General features: G+C 44.7%; 1 protein-coding gene across 1 annotated transcript in view; it reads left to right on the top strand.

Annotated features, from left to right (window-relative positions):
* Positions 1–317: 317 nt before the first annotated feature.
* The window catches only part of PAK5 (p21 (RAC1) activated kinase 5), a 252,096-nt gene continuing 225,028 nt past the window's right edge, over positions 318–27,385 (top strand). Inside the window, exon 1 of the mRNA XM_039531636.1 lies at positions 318–410. The gene's annotated coding sequence lies outside the window, so the exon portion shown is untranslated. The remainder of the gene's footprint in view (positions 411–27,385) is intronic.

The raw sequence follows: 27,385 nt of genomic DNA, 5'->3' as shown, positions 1-27,385 counted from the left end.
GGTCATAGTTTAGAGGCATTTCAAATAAGTTCTTTAGGTTCAGCTTTATTTACCATTTAAAAGAAGGTGTGATGGGATGGACTAGGCTCGGAGCCCCCTGCTGGAGACCTCATGGCGTTGTCACACCCTGCCCCAGAAAAGGGCGGAGGAGAGAGCCCTCCAAGTGGTCTAGAGTAGCTGTGTGGGAAGCAGCCAATCAGAGAAGCTGCAGGGAACAGCCAATCAGGGCCCAGCAGGCTAGTATAAGAAGAGCTGCAGGGCCAGAGTTGGATCAGTTCCTTGTTGCTGCTGGAGGAGTGTGGCTGACTGAGGGAGCTAAAGAGCCATGGACAGAGCAGTGCTGGCGGAGGCTGTGGGGAATGCCAAATTCTGGGCTGGCTGCTGGGACTCAACCAGGACAAGGCGCTGAGGTAAGGGTGTAGAATGAACTGAGGCTGTAGGGAAGTGGCCTAGGGAATTGTAGCATTGATGCAGTTTATTTAAAGGGACCTGGTGGATGGCTGCTATCTATAAAGTCCCTGGGCTGGGACTTGGAGTAGAGGGCGGGCCTGGGTCCCCCCCACCAGGCACTGGGAAAGTGACCTGGACATTGATACACCCCAGAACAGGAACTGAATGCCTTTAGTGGCCCATGTGAAGAGTTGGAGCCAGAAAAGGCCCAGAAAGGTGAAGAGTCCCTGGGGAGGGAGCCCTGGGGGACGTGGCCACAAACCATGGCCAGGACTGATTGAAGAGCAGGGACAACTTGAGGGAGCCCAGAAGGGGCTGAGAGACGGTTCAGACCAGGGTACTGTGATAAGCCCTGTGGGACTGATTGAGGATTGAGCCCAAAGATGGGGCAGCAGATTGAGAGAACCTGAAAGAGGGTTCTGAGATAGGACCCTGCTGGATGTATATCCTGGAAGGGGGTGGGGGTGGTATTTCTATCTCCCATACAGACTGCGTGACTTGACTGGAGGGCTGAGTCACCAAAGAGCCACCACTGAGAGAGAGCAGGCACATGCACTGAGACAGGGGTGCTCATGAGAGGTGGGTGCACCCCATTACAGAAGGTCACTAGAACAACCTGAGCTGAGTCAGGTGATCTGAGCAGTAATATGGGGAGGAGGAGAAGGACGAACCCTGAGCATTGCTAATATGGTTAAGTACAGGAGCAGTGACTTGAGCTATTAAAACAAGCCTGCAACTCAAATTGTTCAGGCTGTAGCAGTGGGCTTGGGATTCTTGTTCTGACAAGTGACAGGAGAGATCAGTTAGGATACGAGTCTCTGATCTGAGCTAAGCAAAACTGTGCTTTCACTTTCCAAAATGTCACAAAAATTAAATCAACACCTGCCCACTGTTAGTAGAGGGTGAGCTGAGATTGTATCCTATTGTCAATGCAGAAAATGAAGAAAATTGATGCAGTTTAGTTTAGTCTGTAAAGTCTAGGGTTGTTGTACCACACCAAAAGGAAGCCACTGATAAAGTCTTCCTGCTGTGGTTTGATTAAGGCTTGGCTGTACTATGAGAGGTGCCCTTCATGTGTTTGATTCTATTCATCAAATTACAAAAAGTGATATTTTCCCAAATGAGTAATAGCCCATGGAAACCAAAAGGAACACTTGCAAGGACTTCAGTGGGCTTTGGATCAGTTGTTAGAAGCCAACAAATTCAGCCCAGCCCTAACTTGACCTCCTTTATTGCACCCACAATTCTGCAGACACAATGTTGTAGCTTGAAATTATTTGCAACTATAGACAAGAAAGGGGCTTGACAATCTGATTCTGTTGGCCAAATTCACCCTCTCACAACTCAGTGGCATTACAAGAGGGAGGAGTTTAGCCCACTGTATGTTGATTACTTTAATTGCTTGCTGTCCAGCCAACTTGTCTGTCCTGGTTTTAACTTTTTTGTTCAGGGGATTCCCTTGTCAAAAGCATATTGCAAAACTTATATTTTTTTCACTACGCTGTGTAGAGGCTGAATCTGGATAGGTTCTTGGAGATGTATTTCTATTCCTTCTGATTGTTATTGTCTCTGTGATTCACTCCCAGTGAAGAGGTGCAAAGTTTGAAGGTACATCTACACTTGGAGCTAGGGGTGTGATTTCACAGCTGGCATAGACACACTCGTGTGAGCTCCCATTGAGCTAGTGATAATCACGTCCAGACCCCTGCACTGAGGCAAGATAAAGTAAAACTAGATTTTCCCTGATGGATGTTTGTCCAACCTGTTCTTAACAATGTCCAACAATGGGATTCTACAACCTCCCTTGAAGCCAATTCCAGAGCTCAACTACCCTTGTATCGGAAAGATTGTCCCAATATCTAACCTAGATCTCTCTTGCTGCAGATTAAGCCCATTACTTCTTGTCCTACCTTCAGTGGACATGGAAAACAATTGATTATTGTCCTCTTTATAACAGCCCTTAACATATTGGAAGAACATCCGGTCCCTGCTCAGTCTTTTCTTAAGACTAAACTTGCCTGGGGTTTTAACCTTTCTTCATAGGTCAGGTTTTCTTAACCTTTTATCATGTTGTTTTCTCTGGGCTCTCTTCAATTTGTCCACATCTTTCCTAAAATGTGGCCCAGCACTGGACAGTACTCCAGCTGAGGCCTTATCAGTAGAGTCGAATAGTTACTGCTCATGTCTGTTATTAAATCTCAGAATATTAGTCTTTTTTGCAGACTATATCCCCATATACTCCTCTATACCGATAGTCCTATCATGAGACTGATCCCATCAAAAGAGTAGTGTAGCCATGGTAGCACGGGCAGGGCAGCTAGCCCAGGTCACCACTGAGTATGTATCCACTCAAGTTGCCCAGCAACCAGCTAGGACTCGTGTCTCATGAGGGAAAATGTGCTGTCTTCAGTGGAGCTGGGTAAATAATTGTTTTTTTTCAGTTTGGCCACCAAAAAAAATATCATTTTGGGTCAAAGAAAGTTTTTGTTTTCAGGATCTTTGTTTAGTTAAAGCCAGCTACATTTCTAAATGTTTCGAAATGAAACATTTTAATGTTTCTGGATTTTATTCCCCTTTTTTTTTTCAGGTGGATCTGTTAGCTGAAATTGACCTAAATTTGCAAACAATCTTGGGTAACATAATGCTTCCTACCTCAATTCTACAGTCATTCACCTTAACACCTACTAAACTGTTTGCATTACACTGGCATGAAAGATAATTGGGAAATGCATTTCTGACCAGAGTAGGTCTAAATTTTTCATTGAAAAACAGGTTGATGAAAAAATGGCCTGTTCCTACATGAAAATTTCCCTGGACCCTTTCATTTCTTTCAAAAAGTTCTCGCTTTTGGATGCAGGAGTTTTTTGGTTTGTTTTTCCCCCTGGATTTTCCAGTTGGGTTTTTGTTCCCACCTTCTTTATTTTCACCACTGGAAGAGGGAAAGTGGGAGGAAAGGGGGAAGGATGGAAAAATGAGGAGAAAACTAAAGTTTGGTTTTTTCATTGAAAATTTATTGTACAAACATTTAAAACAATTATATTGAAACGCCTCATAAAATACTTACCACTTTTTGACCCATTCTAGACCAGACTATTTCATGGAATTTGTTAATTTTGTGGTCAGAACACATTCAAACATTTGTACTCCTGCCAAAGCATCCTAATTTGATTTTTTTTTTGACCTCCTGTAATCTGGAGCATGGATTAAGTGAATGGGTTATTGACCTTCTAGTTCAGTGGCAGTAACAATAGATGGTGCTAGTACTGGGTGGCCTCTTGTTCTTTGAGATCTCAGACTAAGATTCAAGAAGAAGGTCCATGTGACTCACTCACAAACTACCATTGATGCTTGTCACCATAGTGACTCAGCTGCTGCAGCTCTCTTCATGAAGAAAACATCAGTCCACCGGTTAAAGAATAGGAAGTATTAGTCTGTCTTTGCCACAGAAGGGTGGATATTGGTGTTCTCCAGATTTGTGCTGCAACCCAGTAAAAGACAACATATTTATCTCCTTGGAGGGAGCCAAGATTTTCTAACCCACTTTTCCTCAGAGGCAGCTTTCCCCTGTGCCTCATTTAATACTCATGTGCCTAATTAATTGGAAATAAGGAAAGAGATAAAACTCAGAATGACTTAATGCAGTTTTATGAAATACTTAGTCTGCATATCTAATGTAGGGCAATAAGATGAGACTAGAAACACATAGTCACACACCCCTGTCTCTGCTAATACTCTTTTTGGAATATAAAACTATGGTTGCAGGGTCAAGCCTTCAACTGTTAGGGGAAAAAATAGTATGTGACCACGTAATTAAAGGCTGTATCATAATGCATATGCACAATGGTGTGCAGCAGGGCAAATTAAGGCTCTACTGTGCACCCTTAATTCTAGCATTTCTAACTTTTGAGTGCTTGGCCTTGTAACCATAATATTCTTTTAACATAGTTTTTAGTGCATAATTTCTTTTTTAAACTTAAAAATTGAAGAAAAAGAATCAGGGATGGGGTCCTTAGATCCACAACACACTCCACTAGCACTTGAGCTAATAAAATAACTGGTAGCAGACTACAGTAAAAACTGTGTTATCCAGCACTTTACCAGCTGGGAAGCTCTCTAAACCAACATTTCTGATTTTCATTGAAAGTCGCATTTATAGTCTAGTTGGTGTAGGGCCGGCAGGCTCCCTACCTGGCTCCACGTGGCTCCCTGGAAGCACCGACATGTCTCTGCCACTCCTAGGCAGCGGAATGGCCACAGGCGCTCCATGCACTGCCCCCATCCTGCTCCATAGCTCCCATCGTCTGGGAGCTGTGGGGGCAGCGCCTGTGGGCAGAGGCAGTGCACAGAGCTGCCTGGCCCTGCCTCCGGCTAGGAGCAGCAGGGACATGTTGCCGCCTGAGGTGAGTGCTGCCCAGATGCAGCACCTCCTCCCACACCCCAACCCCCTGCCCTGAGCCCTCTCCCGCACCCAAACTCACTTCCTCTTAGTTAACTGGAATTTTTGACTTACCAGCCCTCCCCCCCCACCATTTTCCCAACATGCCGGATAACAAAGCTTTTCCTGTAGAAGGCTGTCTATGGGGACCCCTCACAAGACGGGATGAAATACACACTTGGCCAAAAGGGTTTCACAGCCGTTCACTAGAGATCAATGGAAGGTGAGACTTGGTTCAGTTCTAGGTGCTGTAGTGGTTAGACCGTTCTGCTTCCATCTTCCACTCCACTTCTGACCCTGTCCCCTTCCCTAGAGCTATCCTGTAAACCCCTTGCTCAGGTGGATGAATTTACTCATGGAAGTGCTAAGCAGCCAGATATTAGACGGTATTTAGGCACTTAAATACCTTTCAATCTTGCCTCAAGTGATGGCTAAATTAGGGCCCAATGCATAAGAATAATTTTAACTGATATAACATTGCCTATAGTAGACATAATAATGGATACTCCATGTTGCCTGCTTAAAATATTCAATAACCATGAATCCGGGCCCCAAGAATCAAGAGATTGACATCAAATCCTTGAGTTCATTAATAAAAAAACATTTGTGGGGGGGTTTCAATTAGCATTCTGCTGTCTGAACCTTTTACAGTGCATTTGAGTAGTATGTTCAAGCTTTACTTTGCAACCACGAAAGCTGGAAACTTACACTTTTTTTCTCTTTAATGAAAATAGAGATTCTCATGTAATCACATGATTCCAGAACCTGGGGCTTCAAGAAAAGAAAAAGGTATCAGACTTATTATCAAATTGCCAGAGTTGGCAACGCTGCCTTTTGCCCCGCAGTTTGTTTGGGGATTGGGTGTGTGCACATGCGTGTGTAAGAAAGTAGCTCCTTGTCTTCATTACAAGAAGGCCTTGGAGAAACAGATGTTTTTGCAGTGTGTTCTGAAAACAGTCAGACTTGGACTTGTTTCCTCTAATGTCATTTCACACTTGAGAGCCTTTGAGTGAAAATACCTTATCTCTAGCTCTCTTGAGCTTCATTCTGGACACTAACTACCTACCCCATAGAGGGCTTGAAAATTAATATCAGGGCCTTGAACTGGCACTAGGCACTAGAAATGCTAGAGTGCAAAATGCCAAAACCATGTGGTGTTGGATGTTTGCTGGGCATTATGATAACCAATCTCACTAGAAAATCACAAACCTTCTCACCGTCTTGGCAAAGGGAGGAACTGATTCTCCAACATTTCAATGTAGAAATGTACAACTATCATCTCTTTATCTGTTGGGGAAACTAAACAGATACTGTAGAACAAATTATTGCCGTTTCCATGGTTGTAAGGTTTTACACTCATGCTGCTAGGGCCTATAATGAAACAAAATGGTTATCTAGTCTATAAGAAAAACATGTTCAAAACTCACTGAATGCATTGGTCAATTAATGCACTCATGGGTTATTCAACCAGACTTATAAACTAGGATAATAGGAAAAAATACTAGCAGACTAATTCATTTGGGGGGGAGGGGGGAGAAGAGCAGCAAAATCCAGCAACTCAAGTGGCTCAGATAACACTTTTCACCCATCATGTGTGATCTATATTTCCCATCCATTTCTGGGATAAGATACATTTACATTGATACGCAAGATCGTTAATATGAAGTTCTCTCCCAAAAAATCAAAGATGACTACTGTGACTTTGTGCCGTCTATATGGTTTTATAAAAACATTATATTCACTTACCACCATATAACTGGAATATGCTTCATGCAAAAGGTCTCCTGTAAGGTATCATTACAAAGCTTATAATCTACTGGATGTGATCATCCTATTTGTATAAATGTATCACTCTTGTATCTGGGGCTAGAAATATAAAATATAACTCTGAGGGCCTATTGTAATTATGGAAAGTGTGGGCCATTAATGGTGGTTTGGAATCTTAATGGCTCCCATCAACCAGGACAATTGACTGGGGCTCTGTTTGCAGGCAGGCCTTCCTGTGAGTCAGGCTGGGGGAATGAAGGCTTGGGGTCTTACAGTGACATGTGATCATGTCACCTGAACTGGAATCCATCTTTAACCTGGTGCTTTTCCAGTGGTGGTGGTGGGGGCGGAGGTGGAAACCTAGAGAGACAAAGGATTCCCATCTTATGAAAAAAGATATATAAAGGGGTGGAACAGAACAAAGTAGGAGAATCCCAAAGCTACCACCTGAGCTGGAACAAGAGCTGTACCAGGGGAAAGAATTGTGCCCAGGCCTGGAAGATGTCCAGTCTGAGGGAAAAACTTACTGAAACATCTCTGAGGGTGAGATTATCTGTATTCAGTTTGATTAGACAGAGATTTGCACATTTTATTTTGCTTGGTGACTTACTTTGTTCTGTCTGCTACTACTTGGAACCACTTAAATCCTGCTTTCTGTATTTAATAAAATCACTTTTTACTTATTAATTAACTCAGAGTCTGTATTAATACCTGGGGGAGCAAACAACTGTGCATATTTCTCTATCAGTGTTATAGAAGGCGAACAATTTATGAGTTTACCCTGCATAAGCTTTATACAGGGTAAAATGGACTTATTTGGGTTTAGACTCCATTGGGAGTTGGGCATCTGAGTGCTAAAGACAAGCACACTTCTGTGAGCTGCTTTCAGGTAAACCTGCAGTTTTGGGGCAAGTAAGTCAGACCCTGGGTCTTTGTTGGAGCAGACGGGAGTGTCTGGCTCAGCAAGACAGGGTGCTGGGGCCCCGAGCTAGCAGGGAAAACAGGAGCAGAGGTAGTCTGGGCCCATCAATGGCAGCTCCCAAAGGGGTTTTCTGTGATCCAACCCATCTCACATACATTTTCAGGGCCAGCCATGCCAAATTCCGCTGCTCATAGCCTAATTCAAAATGGAAATATCTGTGGCCCAAACCTTTTCTTTCTCTCTCCTTCACTGAAGGAATGTTGCAGAAAGAACTATTCCATAAGGTTGTACAGGCAGTGGTGAAACACTTGTGTTCAGGTTGAATTTTTTTTAAATTATAAAGGGTAGATTGTAGGAAAGGCACGGCAGAGATGCCTGTGACATAAAAAGGTTATGGGTAACATTGGCCATAGCAGTTTTGAGTAGGTCTGCAAAACAAATTTTCACTACCCTTCAACTGCAATGGGTCCTTGTCCATCATGATCTCAAAAGTAGGCACGCAGCCAGCCTGAGAATCTTTGGGAAAGGCTAGCCAGATAATTCATTGGGGCAACCCCGGAGTGGGAGGTAGGGACAGCACAGGGTCTTTGAGTCACCACCTGCCTCTGGCTGCAGAAATGAAGCCCAGATGTTTATACCAAAGTCAGGGCGTAGATGCCAACATTTGAAAGAGTTTTTCAAGAGAGAATTCTCCATGTAAATTGGGAGCTTGGGGACCAATAAACACCAGCCTGTGCAGACTCCTATGCTCTGGTGAATTTTAGCACTTGTTTTAGAACTCTATTTCCCCCTCCCACCATGAGTTTGCCTGGTCTGCTCAGACTATGAGCTATAAAGGGCAAGAACTCTGATTCTGTGTATATAGGGTACCTAGAAATATGGGGCCCTGATCGGCTGAAGCATCTAGGTGCTATTGTAATACAAATTTAATTTATCATAACTTCCCTGAGTCGAAGATGGGTCAGTATTATCATCCCGTTTGTATAGGTGGTAAATTGAAGACAGGCAGGTTAAGTGACTTGACTAAGGCCCCTGAAGCTCTGTCACAGCTAGGCTTAGAATGCAGGAGTGCCTAGCTCTCAGTCTTGGTTTAGTCCATCAGATGATATTCCCTCTTGCATTCTCCCCACTCAGCATGAGGCATCCCTTCCTTTTGTTTTTCACAAGCACTGGGTGATGGCACTAAAGCATTAACTTTTGAAATTAACTGACCTTTAAATATGATTTTTAAAGAGTCTCCTCCAAAATTGCATTCCAGTCCAACACTCATAATAATGCAGCTTTTCTGCCTTAAACATATGGGCTTTTCTGGAGTGCACTGATATCAAAGTGACTTTAGCCCTAGCAGCAACCACATTTGAGAAGCCCAGCAAACCTCCTTTAATCAGAAGCTCATTATATGTGGAGGAAAAATGGATATTGCTAATTTACAAAATAGGCCTCTTTTTGGCTTCCCTTTTGTTTGTCATGGTGACAGATGTGCTGTCTGCCTCCAACAATAGACAAGCTTTTCTTGAGGGTTGAGGCCTGAGGATTTACAAAAATGAAATCTGGCTGAAATTATATTGCTTTTTGCCTGTTGACACACTCTAATGATCTATATCAGAAATATTCAGTAGCCTCTGCTTCAGAGGAAGAAACCAGAAGCACAGTAGCATGACTATAGCAGGTAAAATAAATATCTTTTTAGATAAGCTGCAGATATTCCCAACACCTTTTTTTTTCTTTGACTAGTTGGCAGGCAGGTATAGTTGCTACACATCCTTTTTATATTGAACAATTTTTACTGCAGATTATGCTGGAGGGAGTTAGGGACTGGATGGGAAGCTGGGGCTGGGGGCTAGTGGTGGGGGGAGTGGGAGAGAGGTCAGATAAGAAGCTTGGAGGGGTAGGGGGTGGGATTGGGACTGGCTGACAGAGGTGATGCTAGCCCATTGGTGGCTCTAAGCACAAATATTTACCCTTCACCCACCCCCTAAAAATACTAATTGCATTATTTCCACAAAAGAAAGAAATGCACCAACACATGAATAGTTTTGTTAAAAAGGCCACCTTAAGTAAAAGTAACAGTATAATACTAAATCCATCTAACCCGTAACTCAGGATAGACTCTCCTCAGCCTGCCCCTAGGATTCAGCTCCCTCTTCTGCATCCTACCCCACCCCCTGCAAGGAGGATGGAGGGTACCAAAAGGGAGGAGCTCAGCCCACGAAGAACACAAGGTCTTCCCCTTTCCCACAAGCGCAAGACCCATCAGTAAAATCCCAGGTCTCTTACTTCTGGGAACTGTCCTTTTATTCTCTTCACTGCACTGGAAACCAGCTGCAAGTTTTACCCTTACCAAGTATAATAACTAATTATTAAATCCTATTTCTACTTAACTGCAGCTCCAGGATGCTGCAAGGAAGGTGTGGGGTGGGGGGGAGGGGAGATTCCCCAGGCCTCTGATAATTTGGCCCCATGAGGAAAAAATTATTTCCTGATCTCAAAATTAGGCAATTTATGGATGCTGCAGATCTGACCAAACACAGCTCCAAAGCCACCAATACACGGCGGGGGAGGATGGGGCTGTTCAAGTGGAGCAAAAAGAGGCTCCCATGGCCTGGACTGGAGTTTAAATTAATGAAAGTTGGGCAGGGGTGAGGGACCAATCAGCTCCCTTCCTCCCCAGGCTAGCCAATGGGTGGCTGGAGACTCTGAAGGGGAGGGGCAGCCCTGTGTCCCCACAACATGCGTTCTCCTTCCCTGTCTCATCGAGTTTCTCACCAGTTGAGGCAGGCAGATGGCATTTTATTACAAAAATTAATGCTGCCCCAATGCTGGGACGAGCCGACCATGGGCACACTTACTCCTGTGGGAGTCCTATTGACTTCAATGAGTGGCTTTTGGGATCATATCCTAAAGTGGGGCTCATAAATAGTCCCCCAATAAGTGTGGGGGTTTTGTTTTTTAGTGACTGCATGAATCAGAATTGACCTAAAAGGGGAGCTAGCCAAAAGTCAGCTTTACACTTCTAGTCCCCACTACCACCAAGCTTTTTCTTCTTCCCACAACTCCCTACATATTTGGGGTCCTAAACAACTAAGTCTTAATGCCATCTATTTTTTTTGGCCTCCTACACAAAAACATACTTCCAAGCAATAGTCCAGCAGCTTCTCTAGGCTGAGGATGGATTGGGAGGGGAAGCAATACTTTCCTTTTGATGTTTCACTGCAGCGAGAGTGCTAACAGCAAGACTTCACTTAAAATGACCTGAGAGGCAGTGCTGTGCTCTGGCATAGGCATCTGAACCAGGAATTGCATTAAAACTTGAAGGGGAGAAGATTGCTACAAAGACAGCCAAAACCTGCAAAAACCCATATTTCCCCTTTACTAGGCAATCTATTGGGACAGTCAAGGAAGGCTAATTCAAAGGGTGTCCATCCCTGGTCATAGTTGGAGGAGCTTTATAGAGACAAGAGCCTGTGCTAGGAACATTAAGGAGTTGCCAAAATTCTCTTGCTGATTGCTCACCCAACCACTTTCCTTTAAGTACCTAAATCAATGACTGGATTTTCAAGTAAGCTCAGCCCCTAGCAGCTCCCGCTGTTTTCAGTGGTGGCTACTGGATGCTGGGCCCTTTTCAAAAGCTGGCCTCTCCATCTAGGTGCCTAAATGGGATCTGAGTTTGTTTTGAAAATCTGGCCCTACACCTTTGAAATATGATCACTTGGAATATTGTACACTATGGTGGGCAAGACATTCATCTGTCCTGCATTCCATTCCTGTAGTGTTTCATTTTGTCATATTTACCCTGGGTAAATTGCAATGAAGCTTTAAAGAGAAAGATGAAAGGGTTACAAATAAGGCCAAACCCATTTTCTTTAGGAGCAGTAAATATAAATTTTCATGCGAGTCAGCAGATAAAGAACAGCCTATTGGACTCTCTCTAATATTTTAGCCTTGTCATACCATCAGCATCATCAGCTTTCCAAGATAATTACGTTGTGTGGAACAATCACTATAGAATAAACTAACCAGGCCTAAGAGAGTTCATCTCCAGGGGTGTTCATTTTTCAGTGGTGTGAATGTTGGTTTTAATCAACGGGTCTGTGCCACAAGATAAATTCCACTATCCTGATGTGGTGTAGGGTTGAGGCCTGTTTCAGTTTATAACAACCATCTGGAATGATCAGAAATAGCTACTATAATACTGCTGCAAAGAAAAGGATTCATATACTTTGCATGCACACGTTATACATTATGGCTGACATTGACATTTTCAAAGCTACTGGAAGGGATATGCATGGTTGATTCCCATTAATTTTAATGAGAATTGGGTGTCCAACTTCCTTTTGGCCTCGAAAATCTTAGCCTCAAAATACAGGGCCTGATATAAAGCCCATTGAAGTCAAGGCAAATTTATTTCAGTAGGTGTTTGATTAAGCCCATTAAGATAAAAGGCATAAAAGTGTGGAGGACACTTACAACTGAATATCCAGACATTCATACCTTTGTGTGGGGTTTTTCGTTTTGTTTGGGTTTTGTTAATCTTTGGGTTTTTACCTTAATTTCCTAGCTTTCAAGTCTTTGACTTGTTATGATTATAACGATCTATTAAAGAGATCACTTACTTCAGAAAACTGTCTCCAATACTCCTTGAAGGATTTGTGAAGGGAAAGCCATCTATATAATGTAAGTACCAGCAAAGGAAGTACAGTGAGAGCAAGACAAGCTTCCACCCCACTTCTCTAGTGTCTCAATCTGAGAGGGATCATTCCTAGAAGTGAGTGGGTAATGAGCTCAAACTTCATGCCCAATGAATTCTTGGTTTCTCTCTTAGGTGTCTGACTTGAGACACTGAAGTCCTGATTTTAAAAGGAGCTGATGATTCACAGTTCCCATTAGTCTCAGTTGGACTTGCAGATGCAAGTCTGCAAGATGCATCTGCAAGTCCAAGGTCTAGATATCTCTCATGGGGCATCCAATACTGAGGCCCCAAAATCAGTGGACACATTTGAAAATGCCACCTTCAGTGATTTAGTTTGTGGCACAGTCAGGAAAAAGCCCCAGATCTTCCTGCTTTCAGTTCCATACATAAAGCATGGTCCTATCCTTCCTCTCTGATTGCCAGAAAATTCTCCTCTAGCACAAATGACCAAATCAAGACAGGTTGATTCAGTTGTGGCAAAGATCTTGTGAAGAGGAGATGATTAAAATCAAGCTGCTAATAGAAAACAATTCACAACCTTAATCACGATCCCTTCCATAACAAACAGAGTATTAAGGGCTGGACAATGACACATGCTGAGTAGTGCCCTGCTCTAGTGAGGCCCTCTTAAGGGAAGGGGGCTACTTTGGAAGTAAGATGCTATTCAGTGTGAGTAAGGGGTGGCAGAATCTAATAAATATGCTCAGTAAATTTCACTGGGAATTGGACACACCTCCTATTAGCATCAATGGTTTTCATGTGCCAAATCTCACTCGTATCTTGTTAAAATGTATGTCTCACATAATCCACTAACACAGAGCAGAAAAGTGAAATGTCACTTTTTCTGCATCCCTGTTGCCTATCAGCTAAACAACAGAAGTACTGAACGTGATCTCGATCTAAAGTCCTGCATGTGGAGAGCTTCTTGGTGCTGTACGCTAGAGGCAGCGCTTGCTAAAATGGATATGAAAACTGATGACAGTTGTGTCTGTCCCCTTTTCTTCCCCCCACCCCGAATTCAATAAAAGGCTATGAAACACACTGTACTTTATCTGAACGGCATGGCATTGTCCTTTTACCTCAGAAAATTGGCTTGGGAGCAGCTAGCACTTGAATCTGAACTGAAATGAATGGCTTTAAGTTCCCCCCCTTGCAGAACCTCATGACCAATGCCACAGTTTCCACAAAGCTCATTGTTCTCTAGTGATATTTATAACAATAGGATTATTAATACATTTCCAGTATTTTTCCCTATCCGCCCCAATCGCAAAGTGAGTGGGGACGGCAAGGTGCAACTACAACTGCAAGCCAGTGCACCATTAGTTTGTTATCCCATCACAGGGTACACTGTCCCGTACAGGGCAAGCCTAGGCTAGCACATCCCTGCTCCAAGTGTTATACCAATATAATAAAAACCAGCAGGATCTTATTAAGAGGGATAAGGCAAAGCTGCCACATTTATTGTAAATACCATAACAAAACAAAAGACAATGTTTTCCTACTTGTTTCTATTACTACTTATTCCTTATATACACACACACACACACACACACATATATTCATTCACACAATCATTCATTCAGGTTCTGTATAGATGTTATAGTTACCAGCCTAGATGTTGCTCATGCCAAGTTACTGGCCAGGTATCTTGGTCATGAGGATGGAGCCGAGTCTGTGTCAGATGCATCTGATGCTCTTGGAGGCTGGCAGCAAAACCATAGACTCAAAGTCCTTATTCTTTAGAGTCCAGTTTTATAGGGATTTTTCCCTATGTTAGTTCATAGGAGTTGCTTCATTCTGCTGTTGTTAAATCAATCAGCAGATGGCTGGCTCCATGTTATTAGATGTTTTGTTTTTCCTTCCTTTGAGGTGTGGTGGGTGGATTCCAGTTTGCCCTCCAGGGGTCATCTGGCTGATCCCACTTGACACCTTCTTCAGCCGACACTGAATTCTTCAGGCTGGTGACTCCCTAACCATTTATTCACATACATTTTTTATCTTAATCACATCTATTTCACTGTCTTTTTACTTTTTGGTGTGTTACCAATTTATGTGAGACTCCCTGCCTTTTAACAAGCAAAAATAAAGTGAGATGAAAACTTACAGAGGGTGGGGGGTTTTATCTATACACTATAACAGCTACTGTTTTGGCTTGCTTAGAGTTAATTATTGTTTAGCAAGTTTTATACAAAGTATTTCTTTGAGCTTAACAAGTTTTATACCAATTATCTCTTTGAGCAGGCTTTACACAGACACAGCTGGTGGCTTGCAGGTTAGAGGCTAAATGCTGGGAATCACAAATTTACTTTTAACATAAATTTTAAGTTATAAAGTATTAATTAACAATAAATTAATAAATCATTTCTCATATAAACCATGTTTGATATAAACCTTCTTTAATATTCCTACACAAGCTTTGGGTCTTTTAAAGGCAAGTGTTCTGGGAAGTGTAGTCCCTAGAGGTTGTGACTATGGGCTGGAAGCACGGCTGCTGGGAGTGGGGGAAAGGACCAGGCTATAAAAGCCTGTGGGTATGGCTACACTTACAAGTTGCAGCGCTGGGAGTTACAGCGCTGGTCATGCAGCTGTGTAGGGGCCAGCGCTGGAGTGTGGCCACACTGACAGCTACCAGCGCTGCAGTGTGGCCACACTTGCAGCACTTTCCAGCGCTGTATTGAGAGGTGCATTGTGGGCAGCTATCCCACAGAACACCTCGGGCGCTGAGTATTGTGGGAAGGGAAGGAAGTGTGTGGGTCATTCCGCTTCCTGTTCCAACGCCCGTGGTGCATCGCTTCACATCCCAGCATTCTGTCTTTCCGCAACGCGCGTTGGCGCCATTGTGAGTGTCTGTCTGTTTTACTCTGTGTGTGAATCGCGATTTCTGTGGGAAATGGAGCCCGAGCTGCTGAGGACTGTGCTGATGAGTGTCGCCAGCACAACACGTTTGGCAGTCGAGCTATTCCTTCAGCTCCAAAGTGACAGCGAGGAGTCTGTCGATGATATCGATATCGATTCTCCTGCCCGTGTGACACCAAAGTGCTTGTGGCATTCACAGAAATGCTCAGCACCGTTGAACGCTGCTTTTGGGCTCGGAAACAAGCACTGAGTGGTGGGATCACATCGTCATGGAAGTCTGGGATGACGAGCAGTGGCTGCAGAACTTTCGTATGAGAAAAGCCACTTTCATGGGACTGTGTGCTGAGCACTCACTCTGCGGCACAAGGACACAAGATTGAGAGCTGCCCTGACGGTGGAAAAGCGGGTGGCTATTGCAATCTGGAAGCTGGCAAATCCAGACAGCTACCGGTCGGTCGGGAACCAGTTTGGAGTGGGAAAGTCGACCGTTGGAATCGTTTTGATGCAAGTTTGCAAGGCAATTAATCGCATCCTGCTAAGAAAGACCGTGACTCTGGGCGTGCAGGACATGGTGGATGGCTTTGCACAAATGGGTTTCCCTAACTGTGGAGGGCAATAGATGGGACGCATATTCCTATTCTGGCCCCACCTGGCATCAGAATACGTTAATCGAAGGGGTATTTCTCTATGGTTCTCCAGGCGCTTGTGGATCACTTTCATTGACATTTACACAGGCTGGCCTGGAAAGGTGCATGATGCACGATCTTTCGAACAGTGGCCTGTTCAGGAAGATGCAGGCAGGACTTTTTCCCAGACAGGAAGATCACAGTAGGGAAATGCCCATTGTGATCCTTGTACTGCCTTGGCTCATGAAACCCTATACAGGAAGCTTGACAGGAGCAAGGACCGGTTCAACTACAGGCTGAGCGGTGCCGAATGACTGTGGAGTGTGCTTTGTTTAAAGGCACGCTGGCGTTGCTTGTATGGGAAGCTAGACTTGGGGGAAAGCAGCATCCCCGCGGTTATATCCGCTTGCTGTACCCTCCATAATATTTGTGAAGGGAAGGGTGAAACATTCAGTGAGGCATGGACCACCGAGGTTCAAGTCCTGGAGGCTGAATATGCACAGCCAGAGAGCAGGGCTAATAGAGAGGCCCAGCACAGGGCTTCAAGGATTAGGGATGCCTTGAGGGAAGAATTTGAGGCTGAAAGCCAACAGTAATGTTTGCTGACTTGCATGGGAGTGAATTGCACTGTTTACACTGTTATTCTATTATCCCTAAAATGATTTGCAGTGCCTCTTTCTTTACTGGGCTAAGGTATCTTTCACTATCTGCTATAATAAAGACTGTTTTCAAAGCCAAGAATTGTTTTATTGTAAAGAAAAAAAATTCCTAGACAGACAGACACACAACATTTCATGAACACAAGAGGGAAGGGGTGTGGGTTGGTGAACTGTACAGTCACAAGTTTGCATGTGTCCTGTCTGGAGGGCTGGTTGGTGAAAGAACAGGTGTTGGAGGCAGCTGGTGGTGGTAAGAAACTGAATGCTGGGGAAAGGCGGTTTGAGCTGACATTGGGGCACAAGGAAAAAAGCTTTGGGACGGGGGCTATGGGGCAGCACGGGACTGCTCTGCCTGCATGGCTAAGATTGCCTTGAGAGAGTCGACAGGATCTCGAGCAGCTGGTTTGTGCTTTTCTTCTTTGCCACAGCGTTTCTACGCCAATGTCTCTGGCGGATCATGCTTTCCTTCTCTCGCCACTCCTTCAGTTCCTTTCTCTCTGCAGCAGAGTGCTGAAGAACAGTCTTCAGCATGTCCTCTTTGCTCTTTCGGGGATTTCTTCTCAAATTTTGTAGCCTCTGTGCTGTGGAACATCTGCCCACTCCAGGAGTCAAGGTCACTGTAGAAATGAAACATTTAACAGGGGCAGCATTGTATGATTGTATCCACTATCTCCAGACATGAATTGTTACACTGAGGAGTTCGCACTTTAACATTCTTTTCCCACACGCATAACACGACAGAAGTCACAAAATGGTGAGTGAGGGGTGCTTATAGAAGGAGAAGTGGGGCTTGATTGATAGAGGGGGCTGGTTGCTAATCTGGAGTGATAGAGGTTGAGTGAAGATGCAGCTGCAGGGTGATCTTCACTATCTACCTATCTCTTCACTAAAGAGTCTCCCAAAATTTTTCACAGGAGTTAATCCTGCAAGATATCTCCCTGCTGCGAGTCACTAGGGGACAGCGGGAGGCTCTTTTACAGCAATCTGGATTCTGTGTTCAGAAATGATACCCGAACAGTGCAGCGTGACTGGGACAAGAAACACAGTGGCTCTCCTATAAACCTGCGCAGGCATATTGCCCACGCCTGGCTGAAACTTTTGCTGAGATAACTGAAGCAGATTACGCGACGTGATAGACCACATCAACGGGCTATTCCACATCTAGAGGCTGGCATGCATGCAGCCATAACCCCCTTCCTCTCCAGAAACATTTCCACCCAGAAAATAATAACCCGCTCCTCTGCTTGTCCTTCTGCAACTGCTGGCTGCGCGATTGGGTACTTTCCTCCTGGCTTGAGAAGAGCTCCTGGCTGCATGCCCACTCTGGGGTGTCTTCCCCCATCCCAGTAGCTTCACTCGTGGTTTCCTCCCCCCGCCGCCGCCGCCGCCTCCGCCTCCGCCTCCTGTCCCCCAGCCTGCTCAGAAGTGTCCATCATTATCCTGGGATTGGCAGTGGTATCTCGTCCATCTCGCGGGCTTTGTAATAGGCACTCAGCTCCTTAACTTTCACCCTGCATTGCAGTGCGTCCCGATCATGGCCCCTATCCAGCAAGGACCTTGATATCTGCTCAAAGATATCGTAATTCCTACGGCCGGAGCGCAGCTGTGCCTGCACTGATTCCTCTCCCCAAGCACTGATGAGGTCCAACAGCTCGCCATTGCTCCATGGCCACGTGGAGGCATGGTCACCTGGAAAGATTAACTGATTGCACTCCACACCTGGCTGCAGCAAACAGGAAGGAGATTTTTAAAATTCCCGGGCATTTAAAGGGCTGGTCACCTGAGGCAAGAGCAGTAGAGTGCAAACTGATGAGCAGAGTGGCTGAACAGGAATTCTGGGATAGCTCCTTATTCCCTGGAGGACAGGTAAAGCGCTGGTGAGTGTCCACACCTGCTGAGCAGCGCTGGATCCCAGCGCCTGCACTCTTATACCCCTGCCGGGATGGGTTTTGTAATTGCAGCGCTGGAAAGCCTCCACCAGCGCTGCAACTTGTAAGTGTAGCCAAGCCCTGTGACTAGAAGCCATGAGAGACTTGGGAGAGTAATGAGTGTCTCTCCATGCTCATTAGGGAGGAGACCTTAGAAAGGGGCTGTGGCCAAAAGTCTCAAAGCCTAGAGGTGGCACAAAGGTGGAAGCAGCTGCAGCAGGCAGGTAAGTAGGAATTGGTGGAGCTTCTCTGTGGAGATGAAACTAGGGAAGGGATTTGGTGAGGCACTGGTGGGAGAAGGCCCTAAACGGAGGGAGACAGGCACTGTAGTGAAGCAATGCTGTTTGAAGGTGGACAGCTGCTTTGTGATAGGATCTCCGGAAGCCTGGAATGGAGGGGAGGAGGGGGAAGTTGGGGCTCCCCTATGGCATCTCCTAATGGTGGTAGTGCAAACCCCTGCAAGTGAGGAGCAAAGGCAGCCATGGCTCAGGAAAGGTGAAGTGTTTTCACACAAGGGTAGAGGAGGAGGTAGTCTGGCCCCCAGGGAAGGGCTGTGACCCAACCAAGAGGCTGAGTGAAAGGATTCCAGTTTGTTCATTTTGTTTGGCCTTTTGTTTGGGCTTTTTGTTCACCCTGGAATGGGGAGAGCTTTTGATATGATTGGGTGACCAAGGCTCCAATACACCAGCTCACCCTACCAGCTTGAGGAAAATCCTTTCTGAGGTGAAATGGAAGCATGTCTTTAGGCCGGAGGGGTAAGATGTCTTTGACAACTACCAAGAGGCCCAAAACTGTCTGAGGGTGCTTTTATGCTAGGTACTGTACAGATATAGCAGGGGATATTCCTTGCCCTGAAGATCTTACCATCTTGCAACCAAAAATATAGGGCTTATTGTGTTTGGAAACTTCTATTTTAAGTTTAAACTTAAATTGACACTTACTGAAGAGAATCAGCTGTTTAAACAACTGACCTACTGGGAGGTCCAACTCCTTCCAAGGTGTAATCACACCATGTAGTTCTGTTTTCACTGGTGTGGTTATGATGACTAGGAGTATGCTTGATATAGAATAATAAAGGTGGTATCTTCCTCAATACAGTAAGATGACTTATCTGTACATAGCACAGTAATATCTGAGTCACTTCATCTTGGACCACAGAAGTCAATGAGTTTTGCCACTGACTTGAATGGGAGTAGGATTGGCCCCACGTAAGTATAGTATGGGCCAAGTTCTGTTTTTCATTGTACCAGTTCAATGAAATTACTGTGAGTTTGGAGTCAATGGAATTGTGCTGGGTTTACACCAGTAAGAACTACAGTATGCATCAGTCAATAAAGACTTAAATGAAAGGCTTAGGATCAATTCAGTAAAGTTAATAGTAGTATCTCCCAAGCAGTGATGCTGTGACCAGCTAGGGCTTTCACTTGTCACTATACTGCGTGTCTTGGCTGCTTATAATGACACCAGGGCTTGAAATCAAACCCCTGCTCCAAAAACACAGTCCTCTACCATTTCAGCTATAGGACCCTTCCTTTAGTTGGTAGCAATATAAATCCTATCACAAGTACAACTTTTACTCCAGCCAGTGTAGGGCAATAGCGCACATGCATACTAGCCAGTTTATGATAATACGATACCCAAACTTTCCATCAATCAATAGAATAAAATCTAAATATCTATCTACACTATACCCCATTCCTCCAGATGGCAGAAGTGGCTCACAGTTACATGATGGTTTTTTGTCCTAGTAGGGGTTACATCAGACTAATCCCTTAGACATCTCTAGGCTGACAGTCTATAGCCTTTATTAGGCTACCAATGCTGCCTTCTGGGAAAAAAGCAGAGACTGGATACCTCCACTGAGGGCAACCATTGAATTTCAGTGAGGCCAGACTTCATTCCCTCAAGGTAAAATTTTCAAAAGAGCCTAAGTCTCATTGCAAATAAGTGACTTAGATACCTACGTCACTTAGGTGATCTTGAAAATGTTATCCTTAATTTTTATAGAACCTTACATATTTGCTTTGCCCAAGAAAATATTGTAATTATTCTATAGCATCTTAATGGTTTTTCAAAAGAATGAGACTTCTGTGAGAAACTCAGTCAGTCTGTTAAGCAACGATGAGAGGCAAGCCTGTCTGTGAAACATGTTCATCTGGGAAACAAAAAAAACCACCTCTGTATATTAATATGCAATGTTTCCCTCACTAGATTTCACTAAATCAAGCTAATGTTGGCACTGAGTCTAGTGCACTTCACAAAGCAGATCAATAAAATGACTGGACAAGATTCCTAGACAATAACATGTACTAGTCTCTACACATTTAATGCCAGCGTAACTAATCATGTTGTAATATGGTGGGTAACTTAATGAGTTTTTATACTTTTTAAAATCTTAGTTAATATCAAAATTACAGTGTGTAGGCCAAACTCTGCTCTCATTTCCACCCCTTGGAAGCCAATCAAAGACAGAGGGCCTGCATGGGATATAAATAAGGGCAGAATTTTGTCTTATCACCTAAATGCTTGTGCAGTTCCAGACAACATATGGCAAATGTTATTGACTATATATTTGTGTCTTAAAGGAAAAACCCATGGTCCTCACTTTCAAAGATGCATGTACATGTGTGCAACAATGTACATCCAGGTTGTGTGCACATTTGCCATTATTGTGCCTATAGTCAAGGACATTTTGTGGTCAAATGGCCCGTTTAGATTAGATTATTGTCATACGTGCAATAGCAATAGTTGTGCGTGCACATTCTGTTTTGCATCTGCAACGGTGCATGCACAGTCCTGGGAATTTGGACCTATCTAGTCTGCAGTGCCTAGGAAAACGAGGGCACTTCCCATGTTCCTGAATATAACCCAAAGACTGAGTGAAGTAAAGCAAGCCTTTCTTTGAAGTACTCCCATTTGATTATTGCCAGAGTTGCAAGAAGCTGAATAATGAGAGATGAGTGGATAATGGCAGCCTATCTACCCTTTACTTTCAGTTTTTTAGAACTGAAATACTGCACCCCAAGGAAAGACTCAGCAATCTGTTGGAGCAGACAAACCTCTGCTACTGAAAGTTAACCTTACAGTAAAGCAAATGATGCTTATTCCCTGCTCAGACTAGTCCAGTTTGCACACCTGTAGAAATGCTCGGGCCTTGATTCTCTGCACTGGGGTAAATTGATAGTGCATCCACTGAAGTCGATGGAGTCACACAAGTATAAAACTGTGCTAAGTAAAGAATCTGGTGTCTGTAATTTGAGAATGATTAAACAGACACCTACTTCCCAGCCTGGAACTATACTTACCCTTTGGATATTCTGAGAGGTTTTTAATCTTAAAATTATTTGGATGGCCTCTGAACTATTTTATGATTACATGATTTTCAGTGGTTCTTGTGTATTTGTATTTTCTCATTGTTCTTTATTAAAGAAATCCTTTCAATAAATCCTCTTCCTCTGTGCCATGTGACTTTTTAAACCTTTTAATCTTCAGGATGGATTATGCTGCTTTTGCTGTTAAAATCCACTCTGCCAAACCTACCTGTAGAAATAGCACTGTTCATTATGAATTAAAGGCACTAAGATCACAATCAGCATTGTCACACATCACTTGTATGATACAATCCACTTCTTGTATTCAACATTCTCATAGTTGTGACTTTAGCTTGTACATTTATAACATCCAGTATGTCTCTGGAGAGGCAGAACCTGACCTTCTGGAGCTAGTCAGCCAAGATGTACATAGCTAGATACTTGGATTTTGTTTTCATATAGGGTATAAGTCAAATCCCATAAAAATCAATGGGAGTCTTTCCACTGACATTGGGCTTGATATGAATTATTTTGATGAATTACTCATCAAAGCTCCTGCCATGTGCCATCTGGGTCACAAGACACAACACAGGATGCAATAAGAGCCCGACTCTTAAAACATCCCCAGAGACCGGCCGGTATATAGAAAGGAGGAGTTGGTGCTGGATCACAAAAGCATCTAAGACAAAATCACCCATTTTTTCCCAATAAGGGAGATATATATTGCATGGCCATGATTTGGACATGTTGAATGGAAGGCATAGACTAGATTTGGGGGAAGTTTATTTCATAAAAAGAGTTACTCTACTGGGGAATAATCTGCTGCATTATTATTAAGCAGTGGAATAAATTGCCTAGGGAGGTTGTCTAACCTACTCTTAAATCTCCAAGGATGGAGATTCCACAAACATCTGTCAAGAATGGTCTAGATAATACTTAGTCCTGCCATGAGTGCAGGGGACTGGACTAGATGACCTATCAAGGTCCCCTCCAGTTCTATGGTGCTCTAGGAACAAATAACATAAATGAACCTTAAGGTAAAGGTGAATGTAGATTGGGGGGCAGGGGTGATAGTAGCCAATAATGTAGCCTTTATGCTGAGTAAAAATTGCTCCTGGGTGTAATTGCCAATGCTACTACATGCATAAGTGCTATTCCGTGAGGATCAAGGGTTGCCAAATTGGACTCTCAATCACATATATGTGCAGAAAAGGGAGATGGCGTAGATGGGCCCCTGCTTCTCTCTATCGATGAGTTTTGTATGGCAAGAGGAAAGATGAAGATCGCAATCAAGAGGGGTGGATGGGGCAAACCAAACACCTTATTTGTTTGTTCAGGGAATCAGTGCAGGTGAGCCTGTTTTATGCTACATCTTACTGCTGCTCCCAACATCCCTTGTAAACAAATCCTAGCATCTTTCACATGCTTGTCATCATAACAAAAGGCAATCCAGTACCAGACTAAGCTCCGTGGATCAGAGACTATCTTCCGTTACTTGCCTGTACAGTGGTGAGCACAACGGGGACCTGCTTCATCACGGACCTCCCTGGGGGTGGGATTTTTAAAAGCACTTAAGTGATGTTACAAGTCAATGGAAATTGTGCTCTTAGGTCACTTAGGTCCCTCTAGATGTGACGGCACTAACAAACACTGTACTAGCCCTTTGAAAAGGAGAGCTTCCAGATCCTCTCTTAAATCCCAGTTCTTATTTGTATCCTGTTCCCCATGCCAGGCAGCAGCCTTAGCTTCCTAAGGATGTAGTAGACTAGCATAGAGAGGGTGGGGGGTGTAGACCCCCACACTGACAAGGAAGGTGCCAGAGAGGCCCTGGCAGCAGGGCTAGTCTCACCCCTCTGGCCCTGTCAATCGTGTATGGTAGGGAGGAGGCCTGTACAAGGGAGGGAACTCCAGTCAGCTGGGGGAGGAGCAGGATTACCCTAAGCAGGAGATGGGTAGAGTGACTCCTGAAGCCACAAAGCGCACTCCCAGGGTGATCTGGACAGACTAAACCCCACTCAACACCCAGCCAGAGAGATTTCTCAAAAGCCACTACATGGGCACTGTATCATTGGCAGCAATCGCTCCCCCTCCTCTGCCTTGGAGAGGCCTCAGGAAGAGGGGGACCCTCGAACGTGCAGGGACATTTGACTTGCTTTTCAAACTCCCATTCGCAGAGACTTAAGGCCCACAAAGGGCAGGGCCCCCTTGCAAGGAGTAAGGAAGTAGGGCCTGTGTTGGAGCTAGCCAGTGGGTACAGTCAGGTTCTCCCACCAGCTGGAAGGAAAACCTGAGGGGAATCTTTTACAGTGCTCCAGGAGCTAGGCAGGGGGCCTCTTATGATTTATCCCGGTATTCTGCAATGCACATAGAGAATGCCAGCTGGTGGCCTTATTAACAATGGTGATAAGGGCAAGTAAATACTTCCGCTATATTTATCTCCCCGAAAAGAGTCCTCAGCTCTGAGGTTCAAAGGTGGCTGGAGGGGATTTCCTCTCAACACAGTTAATAAAAATAAGGAAATAACTACTTCAGGCGACACTCACCTCTCTCCTGACCTAAACTTGCATGCCTCACTATCCGCAAATCATAACCCCTGTACTTTTCAGTGCCCCAACAAACTCCCATTCAGTTACACCCGCCAAAAATCCTTCTCTCTGGTTCCTCTATATTACATTCAAAACACAACCTTAGGAAGAGTCAGCTGTCTTGACAAACTTTCATTTGCAGAAGAAAAGTTAGAGTACTGTTATAATACTAGCTGCAGCAAAGAATCCTGTGGCACCTTATAGACTAACAGACGTTTTGCAGCATGAGCTTTCGTGGGTGAATACCCACTTCTTCGAATACTAGCTGGTGTCCATGGGCGCCAACTTATATGGGCTCCTGGGGCTTTAGCCCCAGGAATATTCACTGCTCCAGCAATATTTGGAGCTAGGTTTCTCCCCTGCTCTGCGCTGCCGGCAGCCCAGAGCCCTTTAAATCCCAGCCACGGCCGGGAGTCAGAGGGCTCTGGGCTGCCTGCAACCGCGGGGAGCTCAGAGCCTTTTAAATCCAGCCGCGGCCGGGAATCAGAGGGCTCTGGGCTGCCTGCAACCGCGGGGAGTCCAGAGCCTTTTAAATCCCAGCCGCAGCCGGGAATCAGAGGGCTCTGGGCTGCCCGCCGCAGCGGGGAGCCCAGAGCCTTTTAAATCCCAGCCGCGGCTGGGATGGTGTCTCATAGAGTTTAAGGACAGAAGGGACAACCAGATCGTGCAGTCTGACCTCCTGTATATCACAGGCCATCAACAACACTCAGCATCGACACACTAAACCCAATGACCAAAATTAGATCAAAATATTAAGCCCCCAGGAGCCTAAACTATTATGTGCCACAAGCAGAGAATAGGAGGGATTGAAGTACACTGATGACTCAGGCCCCTGGAATGTCAGGGGATTAATTAAGTGAGATATACCCAGATAATCCCAGCAGGTGACTTGCACCCCATGCTGCAGAGGAAGATGGAAAAAAACCCTAGGTCCCTGCCAATCTGATCTGGGGGAAAACTCCTTCCTGACCCCACATATGGTGATCAGTTAGACCTTGTGCATATGAGAATGAACCAGCCAGCCAAGCACCAGAGAGCAAAAATAGTCAGTGCTACTTCAGAGCACTGGCCGATCCCCACTCCAGTGTTCCATCTCCAGCCGTGGCCATCTCTGATGCTTCAGAGGAAGGATATGCAACAAACGCACAGAATACATTGTCATCTCTCCCTGACCCCTGCAGGTGACTGAAACCTGCAATACTCTCTTTACAGCTGATTGTCAATTTCCAAAAAAAATGAGATTGAAAAAAAGAAGTGCACAAAAATATTTTTAAAACTGCTCCTGGGAAATTGTCCCTCGTTTTTCACCAGCTTAAAACATAAGGGTCCTTTGGGGAGAGAGACCTGGCAGCCACAAAGCATGTTACATCATCGTAATCAAATCAGGCAATGGTGTACGTCGCTCTGAATCTATTATGCCTTTCGTATGGCGAATTGGGTAAGGAGGTGGAGGAGGATGCACATTGTCCGTCTGCCAATGAGCACTAGAGCCTCCCAAATAATCATTCAGCCTAAATTACATTAATTTCTGTGCTGTTCCCGCTCCATGTTATGAAATTTCACTTTAGGGTGGGGTTACAAGGCAGCTTAGAGTGAGGGAGTCATTAGCTACAGTGTCTGCAATGGAGCTGCTTTATCAAGGAAACAGAGAAAGGGTCTTGGAGCCAGTGAGCAGCAGCACTGGATATCTGCGTCACTGGCTAGCTGGGACTGTGCCTCCAATCGATTATCCAAGATCTGCTACTTCCAGGGCCTTGAACTCCTTGTTGGTTCTGATTCTCCAGTGGCCTCTCAGAAAGATGTGGAGAAAACTCCATAAAGGTAACCTCCCAGAGGTTCACTCTCCCATGGTGCCACCCCAGCGAGGGGTTTTTCCTCCCCCATTCAGCACAGTCCCTCTGCTCAGCAGCATCGTTGCCTTGTGAATTGTTCCCTCCCTCATTAAAGCTTCCGAATGAATCAAGCAAATCCTTTCCCCTTCTCCAGACAAAGCCTCGGCCCCACAGGACTGCAGTACCCAGGATCCCTATTAAATTCCCCCAAGACAAGCCTAGCATCTGCTCCCAGACAAGCGATGCACACAGCACCATCTTAATAGAAGTATCTCTTGTCGCCATGACAACAAGCGGGTCAGGCTGAATAATTCTTCCCTACACCGTTCAAAGCTTAAAGCAACAATGTTGCATCCAATTGCCTATTAGTTCCCTGTACAAACACAGCTGGGCTATGGCCCTGGGGGGGGGGAAAAGATCGTGCCCTATTATTTGCCGCTGTTATTTTCCCTTCCCCTCTAGCACTTAGTGCAATCAATGGAGAATGATCCCTCTCGGAAATCCTTGTTGTTCCTGAGTCCCACACAACTGAAATAATAATAATTAATTCATAAAAATCCTTGCCCACTTCACTGAAATAAATTCTTTAATGAAAACTGATTGAAAAACCCCAAAATCCTACCACAGATAATGGTGCATAAATCAGTGGGAACTGATAGGGCTCTCCCCTGACGCACTCTGCTCCATAGTGAATGCCTTTAACAAAAGACAGCTGAACAGTGATCTGTTCTGCCCTGTGCTCCCACGCTTTACAGAAAGGTGGTCGGTCAGATGGATTATGCAGTCAAAAACACCAACCGCTTCGTTAATGGAGTGGATCCTGACTCCTGCTGTGTTCGTCCCTGTGTGCCACTTCAACAGTGCAAAGGGAGCTGAAACTGACGGTGCAGCCCCATGTGGGGGAGTCTGCTGTGGCTGTAGAATTGCTACAGCCAGTTCCTCCAGCCATTCATCCTCCCCACACCAAAAATCACGATTGGCTTTATCATGAGATTTTCTATGATAGCAAGGGTTGGGTGGTTTTTATTTGCCTTCTGATTTTTGAGCCTTTAGGGACCATGTTTTCAAGCTCTTCTGAATAGCCATGAGGGCTAGAGACTTACCTTTGCTAATGAAAGCGGAGATTCTCATGTTATCACATGACTCCAGAAGCTGGAGCTTTAAGGAAAAAAACTCAATAAAATGGAGTTGGCAACCCTGCGGATCTGGCATAGGGGCTATGTCAGGAGCATGCCATGGTGAAAGGGGGCATAGTCATAGTAAAGTGCACTTCAGTTATCCCCAGCAGTGGATGTCTCTTTGGAAGCTGCTACCAGCTTGTGCT

This window comes from Mauremys reevesii, linkage group 3, assembly GCF_016161935.1.
Source record: "Mauremys reevesii isolate NIE-2019 linkage group 3, ASM1616193v1, whole genome shotgun sequence".
Lineage (NCBI taxonomy): Eukaryota > Metazoa > Chordata > Testudines > Geoemydidae > Mauremys > Mauremys reevesii.
This window is presented reverse-complemented; position numbering and strand designations above follow the sequence as displayed.